This window comes from Podarcis filfolensis, assembly GCF_964270895.1.
Source record: "Podarcis filfolensis genome assembly, chromosome: 15".
NCBI classification, from domain to species: domain Eukaryota; kingdom Metazoa; phylum Chordata; class Lepidosauria; order Squamata; family Lacertidae; genus Podarcis; species Podarcis filfolensis.
In genome coordinates, this window is record NC_139618.1 from 43,564,040 (window position 1) to 43,577,827 (window position 13,788).

The window sequence follows — 13,788 nt, forward strand, 5'->3', positions numbered from 1 at the left end:
CCAAATGTGCAGGCGGGAAGAAAACCCTGGAACTGGGTGTTCTGATCGGAGGGCTGAGCTGGCCTGGGATTCACGGGCTCTTGAGCCAGTATCACTGCCATAAGAGCATGAGGCCCAATCCAGGACCGGTTTGTTTCCCTCCACCCCTTCTACCGTGAGCGGCAGGGCTGTGGATGCAGTAGTAACTCTGCCACTCCACAAAGCTGCTTCACTTGTGTGTGTGTGAAATTTAATATTGTTCCTTTAACCTATTGGTATTACAACTGCATCTTGCAAAGGAATCAAAGCTCATCCGAATGAAGCATTATTGATTGTTTTTCAGATAATATGATAAAAGAAAAAATCAATCTGTTTGTCGAAAACTAACCCAAGCCATAACAAGACAATTTTATACACACTGCATAAATAAAGCAAACAGGAATAGACAATAAACAAATAAATCATTGAATCAACTCTAAATAAAATGGTTTTGGCAATTGTTTCAGAGAAGAAGTCGGAGGAAGCTCCTTTCTAGCATAGAGCCTGTCTACTTTCCCGGGCCCTTTCAGTAAACATTTGCAGCACTATCCCTATGCCTCTCTTGAGCAGATCATGAGTTACAGTATTTCTCGCTCCATAAGGCGCACCTACTTTTTTGGAGGGGAATTCAAGAAAAAAAATATGCGGCTCTTGGGGGCTTTTGCGGGGGGTGGGGGAAGTGAGAGAGCCTCATTCTGTCCCTTCCCCCACCTCCTGCAAAAGCCAGGGATAGCCACACGAAGCCTCCTCAGGGCAGCGGGCTCCCCGCTGCCTGGCAGAGGCTTTGCGGGCTACCCAGAGCTGCTCAGCAGCTTGTGGGGCTGGCGGGGGAAGCCCGGGTCCCCCCCCCCAGCCCCAGGGATCACACATTTGCTCCGTAAGACACACAGACATTTTCCCTTAGATTTTAAGAGGAAAAAAGTGTGTCTTATGGAGCAAAAAATACGGTATCTTATAATCTTACCCAGGAGAGGTTTTAACAAGGGATGCCATCCTGTATGCATATATTGTTACAAGACTTGCCAACTCATTGCTGTGGAGAGGAATATCACTTAACATGTTTACCAAGAAGCAATGCTGGGACATTTGTGGGATTCCTCCACGGAATGCTCGTGGTTCATGCTGGCTAGGAAATAGTAGGAGATATACCTGGCATATTTTGAATGGAAAATGTGATTTTCCCCACCCCAGCTAAAGGGAGGGAGCAAAGGTGTGTGTGTGGATGCACACGCACGCTTAACTGAGAAAGAGAAGCATGACAAAGGCGGTAGCTGTGCAAGAAAGAAAGGGTTTGGGTTTGTTTTTGTTTGTTTGTGTTGCAATATTTTTGATTGTTTTGAGATAACAATAATAATTCACAACTACAAACAAACAATCCAGTCACAGATAATAAGCTATTATCATTGTATATTGATTTCCATACTTTAACAAGTACATTTAACAATATTCCACAGATTTCTGAGCTTTAATATACCTCCATTCACACTGGCTCTTGAGTGCTGGGAGGAAAGAAAAAACTTTACACACGCTTGATATATATGTAAAGAAGAGAAAGCAGATTCCATTGAACCTTCTATCTTGGATAGTTCAGCTGGTTAGAGCTTGGTGCAGATAACGCCAAGGTTGCAGGTTCCATCCCCACAAGGGACAGCTGCCTGTTCCTGCGTTGCAGGGGGTGGACCAGGTGATCCTCAGGGCCTCTTCAAACTTGACAATTCTATGATTCTCTCTTGGAATGCCTGTTGCTGCTTAAGGGGTGCTCCAACAAAGCCACGGCCCATACATCTTTGCCCAACATCTCCAAAGACAGGGCAAATAAACTGCAGATTTTAGGGGATGAGACAGAGAGAGGACTAAGATTGCTGGGGGTCCCACTCCCCCTTGCCTGGCAGTCTTGCCCTCTGGTAGTTTCCTGGATGGGCCACCCCCCCCCCCCCTTTGATAATGGTCCATCCGGCTAGCCCTGCCAAGCTGGCTTGGCTTGGTAGCATAACTAAATCCAGTGGGTTTTGTTTGGCAAAGTTTAATCAAACCTTGATTAATTCTAACATTTACTAAATCCAGGAATTATGGAGAAGATCTAGGGGAATCTGTTCCCTGCCCCCACAAGCCCACAGGATGTTGCTCTAATGCAATTGCCTGCCTTCAATTAGGGATGAAGGAGGAATTCAATTTAGTTTGCATTTAAAGCCAAACCTACCTAATTCACACTTTCTGAAATAATACTGAACTGAAAACATCCTTCAAAATCCACTCTTCTTTGGATTTTGCAGTGCAGTAACTTGTAAAAAAAAATTGTATATTAGAGGAACGTGTGCATAAAATGCACATATAAGTTATAGCAACATATGAAAATGCATTATGGTATATTAGGGAGAATTGCTTTGAAAAAAGAGTGCCTATTAGGCAAAGTTATGTACAAACATGTGTATATTAAAAGAAATTCACACTAAAATGTGGACAAATTCTCATGAGGACTTTTTTTGGGGGGGGGAATTCACAAACTGAGGTAGAAATGTGGAGAACTGAACTGAAAAATGAGAAACTGGGAGAAACCAAAATTGACAAATTTACATGCACTTCTCTTCGGTGAGCAGGAACAAACAATAAACAACATAAGATAGAATAATAGAATCTTGGAAGGGATCCAAAGGTCATCCAGTCCAGCCCCCTGCAATGTGAGAATCTCAGCTCAAGCATCCATGACAGATGGCCGTCCAACCTCTGCTTAAAACCTCCAAAGAAGAAAAGTCCACCAACTTCTGAGGGAAACCATTCCACTGTCAAACAGCTCTTGCAGAAAAGTTCTTCCCGATACTGAGTCGGAATCTCCTTTCTTGTAACTTGAAGCCATTGGTTTGAGTTCTACCCTCCAGAGCAGGAAAAAACCAGCTTGCTTCCTCTTCCATGCGCTCTTCCATGCTGCCCCCGGCAGCGCAATCCGCCCCCCTGTGCCAGAGCATGAAGCTCCGCCACTGCTTCCATGTGACAGACCCTAAGTATTTGAAGATGGCTATCATAACTCCTCCCTTTATCCCCCCCTTTTTATAAAGGTTTTTATTAATTTTCAATACAATATACATATAATACCATATCTAAAGTTTATCACAAATTATATATTATGGACTTCCTTCAGCTTATCTGCCAATCATCCATAATTAAATTTTAGTTACGCATTTCCTAAATTTAATACTGCCTTTTTATATACCTTCCCAATCTTATTTTCTTTTTTACAATACTCCTCAACCTTTCATAGAGCTTCTTGAAATCCCACAAACGTTGTTTGTTCATCACATATATTTTTCAGATACTCTACAAATTTTCCCCAGTCCTCAATGAACTTATGGTCTCGTTGATATCTAATATTCCCAGTTAATTTGTCCAGTTCTGCATAGTCCATCATTTTCATTCTCCATATCTCTTCTCAGTCTCCTCTTTTCCAGGCTAAACATACCCAGCGCTCCTCGTAAGGCTTAGTTTCCAGACCCTTGACCATCTTGGTTGCCCTCCTCTGCACACGTTCCAGCTTGTCAACATCCTTCTTAAACTGTGGTGCCCAGAATTGGACACAGTATTCCTGGTGTGGTCTGACCAAGGCAGAATAGAGTAGTACTATGACTTCCCATGATCTGGACACTATGCTTCTGTTGATGCAGCCTAGAATAGCATTAGCTTTTTTTGCTGCTGCATCACAATGTTGACTCATGTTAGGCTTGACCCCTAGATATATTTTTGCACAGATAAAATCAGCCAAATATAACCATGAACACAAAATTATATATCTGGGTAGGTTTGTTGATATTTATTTACGCATTATTTGTACCGATAGCCTCACCCTTTGCCAAATCATCCCAGGGTAGGTTACCACAACATCAGAGTGGAGAACATGGGGTTCTGCCTCCCACTCAGTCCATCTGCCTCAGTGCTGCTGGCATTCGCTGGCAGTGGGTCCGCAGGGTTTCAGACTGAATCTCCCCCAGCCCTTCCTGAAGATCACAGAACAAAAGGAATGAAGACATCCACTCCATCAAATACTTGAGAGGTATCTTGACCAGGCATTTAGCAGGCATCTAAACTGCTATAGTGGAGGTGCCTGCCTCAGGATAATAGGTTGCCACCTATTTTGTCAGCTGAACATGCACTTCTTAAGTTTTTCTTCTTCTATGCCCTCTCTTGCCTCCCCATTGGAGTCTCTTCTCAACCATCTTAATGGCAAAGTTTTAAGGGACAGAGACCTTGAATACAGAAAGGGGGGGGGGAGCTGCAGCAAGCTCTGCACATCTGTCCACCTTCCCCTCCCTTCACAACCTCTGCAATGCTCTGAGCCTCACGGTACCTTGAAGATAACATAAGAAGAGCTGGATCACCTAGTGCAGCATTCTCTTCTCTGACCAACCTGCACAGTGCAGGTCAAACCTAGCAGATGGTGGGGCCTTGGCCATCCACTCTCAGCAAGCACAGGAACGGGTGGGCAACCTGTGGTCTGAGGGGGCTTGGTTCCACTTCAGACATCCTCTGCAAGCAATCAGTTCGGACCACGGGCAAGAGTTATATAACTCCCATGAGCGAGAACCTGGTGGCAGAGAGGGGGGTGGGCAGTAAGGGGGTCCTTATTCAACTTTCTTTCTGGCCACCGCCAGCTTTGGCCCTGTCCAACCGGCCACCCTGCGTTACAAGAAAATACCAGGGCAACTGGCATGGGTTAAAGAAAAAGAAAATGCATTTGGTTGAGCAATCATTTCAGTTCACAGGCATAATTAAGAACTGGAGTACAAAACCTTACGCAGATGAACACTCTTCCTTGACAGGGGCATTAAAAAAATTGGAAGGGAACCATTCTCAGGAATTCAAATCTGCAAAATAAGCCGATCATTAGTGGGCGGCATAATGAAACGTTTTCTGTCCAGGCAAAACTTCAAAAGGTTCTGCCTGCTCCGTGCCGGCAGCCGTAGTCTGAAGCATCAAAGCTTGGAGCACAGGGCTGCCCCTTCCAGGCGGTTCCAGCCAAGTAGAAATGAACAACATGGGCTTGAACTTCCGAACTCTTCCAGGCCAATGTGAATTTTTAGCCCCTGACAGAGAACAATTCAGCAGGAAGGGTGAAAGGGCACATATCTGAACACCCCCCCACAAAAGTTCCCTGCACATAGAAAACAACCCCTTCGTTTCCCTGATTCAGAAATACTGTGGAGCAGGTAGGGAGCTGTGGGTCCAGCAGTGGAGCAGCTCAGGCAGAGAGCTTCCACTGCAGGCTACACATCTTCCAGGTCTCAGCCAGTCCCTGATCCTTGCAGGTGCTTCCCTCTCCTCCAAGCTTCACTGGCAGCTAAGCAGGTACTCCAGGGGCAGCCAGAACTTCTGACTTGGTCCGCCAGCCCCTCTGCTCCTGTGCCCTGAGCATGATGGCAGGCGGGGGGGGGGGGGTTGGTTGGTTGGTCTGAGAGTCAGCCAGGAATCCACTGGCCCAGAGATGGGAAGAAGACAAAGTCCCTACCAGAGAGGAATGGCAAACCAAGCTGTTGGACTACGCTGAAATGGCAAAGCTGACCGGAAAGCTCAGGAACCAAGATGACAAAAACTTCAAGAAAGAATGGGGAAAATTTGTAGTTTATTTATGAGACCACTGTAAGCAGATGAAAACATTAGCAGGATTTTAACAACATTTGTAATGTAAGAAACATTATGGACAATATGGAGGGATACAAAAGATGGATTATGAAATAATACACACTTGAAAATGTTGACAATAGAACCCGTGGAGGAGATGGTGGGAAGTTTGGAGATTCAGAGAAATCTCTAAATATGGTTACCGGTATGTATTTGGTACTGTTATAAATTTACACTTGTAAAATCAAATAAAAATTATTTCAAAAAGAAGAAGAGAGAATCAGCCAGGAATCTGTGGCTGGTGTGGAGACATCTGCTCCTCAGCTGCAGAAGTCTAATCCAGCAGCTCCTCTGAGCCCCTGGCAGTGTGGGCGTGCAGGGATGGCAACAGCAGGTGGTGAAGGGGTGTCCCTGGGGGCCCCGCTCTCTTCACTCACTCCCAGCCAGGACTCCTCTCCCCACTTCCCCATGGTGGCAGCAGACCCGGGTCTCCTTCACTTGGCGGAGCAGAAGAGCAAAGGTGGTCCAGGACAGAGCAAGGGAGGGAGGCAAGGGGGCGGAGGGCTGCTAGGGGACACAGTGAAGCCATAAAAGGGAGGGAAGGGAGCGACTGGGAAGAGGGTCCAGAGTGGCTCACCTCAGGCTGCGCCAGGCCGAGCACCCGCTTTGGAGAACTCCTCCTACTCTTCTTCTGAGGAGGCCCCAGGGCCCAGGTTTGAGCAGGGCTGAATGCTGGCGACGAGAATTCAGCCTAATCTCCCTCGCAGGCCAGTTGTCTCTGCCATTTGTCTGGGTCCAGCCTCCCGTCTGCCTCCCAAGTGGAATAATCTGCACACAGAACCCAGCCTGAAATGGAATGCTCCAGTAACATTGCAGTGTGTGGCTTTCAGGCTAGGGGTTCTTCCAAATGTTCCTAATCTGACTGAGCATTCATCCTGATTTGTGGGTAGATTAGATGGCATTGACTATTTAAGGAGCACTTAGCTTGATGTTTTTGTGGGGAGGTTAGAAGACCTTGCATCAAAGCAAGCATGATCTCATACTTCCCAGCACATTTTCCCTATCACTCTCCTTATTGCAAACATCCCAAACTTTGGGGGACGTGGGTTTGTTGCGCAAGACCTCCCAGTCAACTATAATTTACTATTATGAGATTAAATGGCACCTGGCAATAGCAATGGTCTGGCAGTGCCTTAGCTCAGTGGCAGAGAATCCAGGTGCTTGATCCCATCCCTGGCATCTCCAGGGAGAGCTGCTGCTGGCCAGGGCAGACTATACTGAACAAGATAGGCGATTGGTCTGACCTGGTATAAGACAGCGTCCGATGTTCCTAAGCAGCCTAAGCCCCTGCTCTAGTTTTAACTCCTACGTCTTATTTTACTGCTTGTGTTTTCCACATTTCTATAGAACATTTGCAAGTAAATAGTATTTCCGCAGCTAGCAGACTTTATTTTCTCAGTCAAGCTTTTTGTTTCCCTACTGAAACTTTTGCTAAAGAGCCCAACAACCCAGACAATCGTCTGTAGAGATTCATCTCCTTCCTCCTCCCATGAACAGGAGTGGAGGCATCAACATTTCCAACATGTGGGCATAAACTGTGTAGGCACCTCCTGCTTTTTATTTCCTTTGCCACCCTCTCTTTGATTTCTTTTACATTCACATCTTAACATTCCCAGCCCACGGGCAAAGGATTTAATGGCTATTTGTTGACACTGGAAAAGCAACATTTTTGTCTCTGTCTGGAAGCTCAGTTTCTCCTGATGTTGAATTCTTAGAAACCTATGAATTACAAACACAGGGTGGAACATTGATGGACAAGAACTCAGAAAGTTTCTCAAAACTTTGCCATCCTCCCTAAGCCAAACTCTAAGGCCACATCCACTCTATAAGTTGAAAGCACTCTCAGTCCACTTTAAGAGTCATGTCTTCCTCCACAAAGAATCCTGCAAACTGTCCTTCGTTAAGGCTCTCCTAACAACTCTTGGCATCCAAGAGTTTCCAGGAACCTTTGTGGGGTGGGGAATGATTCCTAGGGTAGAATAAGAGTGCTTTAAATGCATGGTATGGGTGTGAAATGTGACTCAGGCACAGGACCTTTCACTTATTTATTCTGAAAATCTACCCCACACAAGATTCTCAAGACAGCCTATAAAACTCACACATGGACACATAACCAACATCTCCCTGTCCTCTGGCTGATGGTTTGGGCTAGATCTTGAGTGCCTCTGGGGCTGCAGTCCCAAGGCAACTGGTGGTTGGAGCAGAGTGTTATTTCAGGCAGGAAGTGAAAGATCTATTACAGGGGTCAGCAAACTTTTTCCGCAGGGGGCCGGTCCACTGTCCCTCAGATCTTGTGGGGGGCCGGACTATATTTTGAAAAAAAAATATGAACAAATTCCTATGCCCCACAAATAACGCAGAGATGCATTTTAAATAAAAGCACACATTCTACTCACGTAAAAACACACTGATTCCTGGACCATCCGCGGGCCGGATTTAGAAGGTGATTGGGCCAGATCTGGCCCCCAGGCCTTAGTTTGACTACCCATGATCTATTATATCAGGGGTCCTCAAACTACAGCCCATGGGCCAAATCCGGCCCGCCAGGGTTCTGAACCCAGCCCGCCCGGTGAGGGACAGGGTGAGCAGGCGGGGGGGGGGCGGGCTGCGTGTCTCCAGGTTCTCATAATAGAGGCACTGCGCTTCCTCCACGGTTGCGTGTGGGCGCCTGGCTGGGCGGTGTTTGCGGGGCTCCTGCCCGCGTCTCTAATTGCCAGCGCTGCCACCGCCACCCTGATTTCCTGATGCTCCCAACCTGGTGCAAGGGAAGCTCTTGGGTGCCTGCGCTGCCTCCTGCGTGCCAAGGAGCCATGCGCGCCCCACACCTCCACGTAGTAAGTTGCACCTTGCCCAGCAGGGGTAGGGGGTGGCAGGGGAGCAGGAGGAGATCCACGCGAGGAAAGTCCAGGATGATGCAGGATTGTCCCACATTTCAGTCTGGTCCTAATAAAGGCATGGCCCAAATATTGGGATCCTAACTATGTCTACTCTGAAGTAAGTTCCATTGCTGAGTAAGTGCCTGTAGGATTGCAGCCTTCAAATGAGACTCTTAAAGCTCCAATACTCACTTATCTGGCAAAAAGCCTCACTGAATTCAGTGGGATTTACTTACGAGTAGACATGTATAGTATTGCTCTACTTTGCTTTGAGCAGTCTGTGATACTCCTGAAGAAATAGCTGGAAGTGTCACTTATTGATGATTCCAATCTCCATTATTTAAAGAACTTGCCTCCTGTGAACAACAATAGTTCAGTCATCTGGAGGCTGTAAGTGGCTGCTGTCATATGACAGAGGGTTGCAAATCATCTCTCCCCTGCCTTAGCAGGCTTTCTCTTTTAACTGCTGCAGAACAGGCAGAAATATAACAGGTGCAGCTCTTTGCATCACACTGCAAATCTCCAACTAGATCCAGACTAACCGATGAACACTTGCATCACTTGCTACGACTAGCAGTGACAAATATGGAACCGGATATTGACCATTAGCCAAAAGCAGGCCCATACTTCCCACTGAAATAATTATAACCTCTGGTTGCAAACGGGATCCGTTCTGGAGCAACCTGAATGGAATGCAACCCGCGTCTGCGCGTCTGCACACACGCAGGTTGCGATTCACCACTTCTGCGCATGATGTCATTTTGTGCATCTGTGCATGCGCGAGCAGCGAAACCCAGAAGTAACCCTATCCGGTACTTCCGGGTTGCCACGGGACACAACCTGAAAAGACGTAACCCGCAGTGTTCACAACCCGAGGTATGACTGTATTGTATTTCCCCCCTGTTTTTTGTGCACTACAAATAAAATATGTGCAGTGTGCATAGGAATTTGTTCATTTCCCCCAAAAAACTATAGTCCGGCCCTCAACAGTGTCTGAGGGACAGTGAACTGGCCCCGTTTAAAAGGTTTGAGGACCCCTGTATTCGATAGACATCTGACAATGGCAAAACCAGCCAAGCATCAATATGCACCTCTGGGAGACTTCTAACATATATAAAAACACAATAAAACATTTTAAAAAACCTTCCCTAAACAGGGCTGGCTTCAAATGTCTTCTAAAGTTGGTATTGTTACTTATCTCCTTGGCTCGGGGGCTGCATAACTCCAGACCCTCCAACATTTATCCTAAGGAAAAGTGGGACATTCCGGGCTCAAATCAGAAACCAGGACGGCTTTCAGTAAATCTGGGAATGTCCCTGGAAAACAGGCACACTTGGAGAGTCTGCAGTTGGGGTGCAGTTGAATAGAATATTGTGGGGGCCCAGGTAAGCCCCGCCCTGCAGAATTGATCACATGACACAGTGCACACACACCATTTGAATGGGAATGCCCATCAACATTGTGGGGGCCTGGCCCCCTCAAATATTTTATTGTGGGGGCCGAAGCTCCCACAGCCCCCAGGAACTGGCTCTTATGTGGGGTGGGCAATACTGAGCTCTAAGGACCAAGGGCTTGACTAGGGTAAGGCAGCTTCCTATGTTCCTGGGTTATACTTTTCAAACATCAAGAGCTGTGGGACACCAAGTCAGACCCTCTTGAAGGCATCAGGTCTGGCGATTAACTCTCCAAAGGCTCTTCTTCTCCAGCTGTGCACTGCTCTGTTTCTTCTCCTCCCGCTGTGGATTTCCCTGAGTTCAAACTGAGGTCTCTGTGTGTTTTCCTTCTCTTTCTCTTGAGAGCTGCACTGGGAAGGAAGGGAGGGAGGAAGTCTTTGAGGCCTGGCTGTGTGTTCTCTGGAGTGAGATGATTCAGCAGCTGCCTTTGGGAACAAGCTAAGTAAGGAGAGGAGCCAGAACCAGATTGCTAAGCAGACCTGAAGGAGATGCCCTTCCTCAAGGCCAGCTCCTACTATTGGGCAGAGTGAGGCAGCCAATTCAGGCAGTGGGTGTCAGGGCGGGCAGCACACCAACAATGAATCTTCCTTAAGCTGGCCTGCTACATCCAGGCTGGGGTCTAAACCACTGAGCCTCTTGGGCTTGCCAATTGGAAGGTTGGCAGTTCAAATCCCTGCGACGGGGTGAGCTCCAGTTGCTCTGTCCCAGCAGACTAGCACCCCCACACACATTCCTGCTCCCCAGAAACTGGTATTCAGAGGTGCACCACCTCCAACTCTGTATGCACAGCCACTGAGAGTCTTATTTGCCATGCGTTTGTCTAAAGCGATCCAAGTTGGTGGTCATCACCAACACTTGTGATATGAATTCCAGAGTTTTAAGCATGCAATGTAAGAAAAATACTTCCTTTTCCGAATCTTCCATTATTCAGAGTCATTGGATGGTCCCAGGTTCTAACATTATGAGATGGGAGGGGGGCTTCTCTCTATCCACTTTCTCTGCACCAGGCATAACTATGGCCCCATCTATCATGCCCCTCCCACCTTTTTTCTACATTGGAACATAGGAAGCCACCTTGTTGACCATTGAGCCACACAGCCCAGCATTGCCTACTCTGACTGGACTGCAGGCAGGAGTCTCTCCCAGCCCAACCTGGAGATCCACAGGAGCTTGCGCTGGGGACCTCCTGCATGCCAAGCAGGTGCTCTATCCCGGAGTTTTGGCGTTCCCCTAAAACCCCAATCCATGTAACTATTGCACATAAGGGACTTGCTCTAGCCCCTTGGTTATTATGGTTGCCCTTTTTTGTTTGTTGAGGAACAGCTGCATGTCCATCCCCAAGCCTGTTACACCTCACTGTGAATGCACCTGTGGAAAATGGCCAGTAATAAAGCTCTCCTGACTAAAAGCTTTGCTACCTTTGGCTGATATTCCAAGTGAGGGTTCAGGTCTGCATGGTCACCTTTAGACCATCAGTGTTTTGCAGGAGGAATTAAAACGTGCCCTGGAAATTAAAGTATGCACAAATAAAGTGCATTAAGGTGCTCTGTTGCCCTGGTAGAACAAATCCGCCTTAAAAAACCACAGACTTTTTGCAGTTAAGAAAGTGAAAGTGAAATGCACCGGAAAGTGTGGGATAAACAAACCATAGACATAATAACCTCCCTCTAAACAGTTGAAACTTCTGCGCAAGGAGATCAGGATAAATGCTGGATACAGAGGCTGCAATGAGGAACCCCTGGTGCCCTTCCAAGGATGGCTGTAAGTTGCAAGGCAGAGTTGCTCACTTTTGCAGGCACAGAACGTGAGGCTGATAGTGATCAACAGGCTAACGCACATCTGCACAGGAAAATAAAGGGAACCACAAGAACACGATAAGTGGTGGAGTCTTTGCTCCAGCCTATCATAAATGGGGACAATGTTTAACTCCAGTGCTTTTTTTCTAAATGTTTACGGGTACTCTCATTTTGACTCAAGAAAATCACAATTTTATAGTTCAAATTGGGAAAAATAAATACAGTAAATGGAAAAAGTACAAAGATTCACAAAATGTTTAGGGGTATGCGTCCCCCCAGAAAAAAGCACTGTTTAACTCTAGCAATGTGAATTACTATAATCTTAGCTATAAAGCTATAAAGCAAAAAAGTACAAGCCAAGGCAGTTCCCCACATGCCAGTGTGTTGCATATAAAATGAAACAGCGCTCAGGCGTTGCTTTCAGCTAGGACTTGATTTTTTTGGTTTGGATATGACTGTGATTAAAACACGCTATTCTGGATCTGCCAAATGCTGAAAGAGCAATGATTTGGTTGTTTTTTTCTACAGCTTAAAGCAGGCCAATTGTCCGACATGCTTAGGAAAAAGCATCTCAAGTTCATTTGAGAGACCACAGCAGACAAACTCCTGAATGCTGTTGAAGAGATTCTGTCCTTTTCCATTATCCTGTATTAAATGGGATAAGATGTCCTCTTAAGATACATTTAAAGGCTCTCTGAGAGAGCAGCTTTCAAGGAAACTTTATCCCTTTGCAGGAAATTAAGGATATTATCTCAGTAATTTTCTGCTCTTTTTCTTGGAGGAAAACCGGAAAAAACGGACCAACAAACTGAAACTTAAATCCCAGTTCTTTGGTATTCTGAAAATATTATAATTTTATATGCAAATAGCATTGGCCTTGTTCAACAGAGGCACAAAGACCAAGAAGTGGGTCTCTCAGAGCTGGAAACTATAAGGAGCCGGTTCACACATAAAGCTAAGCCACATAGTGTATAAGTGTGAACTCATGAGTGTGCGGCTACTCTGTAAAAATCGCAGCTGCTGTGCTCCTCCCTTGGACATCCTGCTGCTGCATTTACAGGAGCAAAACCATGGTTAGGTTTAGCACTATATTGAAACCCGGACTTGTGGTTTGCCTCCCTCCCTCCAATAAAAACCACAAGTGGAAAGCTATGGGTTGACTGTGTGAACTGGCCCTCAGAATAGAAGAGAATGAAACTGCATCTAGCAGAGAAAGTCTTTCCCAGTTTGGCTGAGGTTCTTCTGAGAGATGCCAAGGATTGAAACTGGGACCTTGTGTGTGCAGCTGGGACTGGACCTCCGGACTAAGGTTCAGGCCCCACCCAGCCCAGGGCCTCCCCACCAACTGACCAGCCAGAGAGTGGCAGATGATGGGGGCAGCAGCACTTAGGCCTCCTGTTGGCTGAAGGTCCATCCTGGCAGACCACGCTGGGGCTGATGCTGGTTGTAGCAGCAGCTGTGTTTTCTTCTTGTTTATAGAACCCACTGACAAATACCCCTTCCTCTTGGTTCATGTGGGAACCAATGACACTGCAAGCAATAGCCTCCAGAAGATCAAAAGAGACTACAAGGCTCTGGGCAGGAAATTGAAGCAATTAAATGCACAAATTGTCATCTCATCTGTCCTCCCAGTTGAACGACGTGGCCCAGGGAGAGAGGGAAAAATAGTGGAAGTGAACAGCTGGCTTCGCAAATGGTGTAAACAGGAACGGTTTGGATTCTTAGATCATGGACTGCAGTTTCTTGAAGATGGACTTCTGGCAAGCGATGGGCTGCACCTCACAATGGTTGGGAGGAATGTTTTTGCCAAAAATCTCAGAAACCTCATCAGGAGGGCTTTAAACTGACTAATGTGGGGGAGGGAGACAGTGCTCCTGAAGGTAGGAGTCTATCAATTGATGAAGATGATCATCCAAATGTCATAGACCAAATGGAGCAAACAGCACGCAGACCTAGTGGTGGGAGGAAAAAATCCTT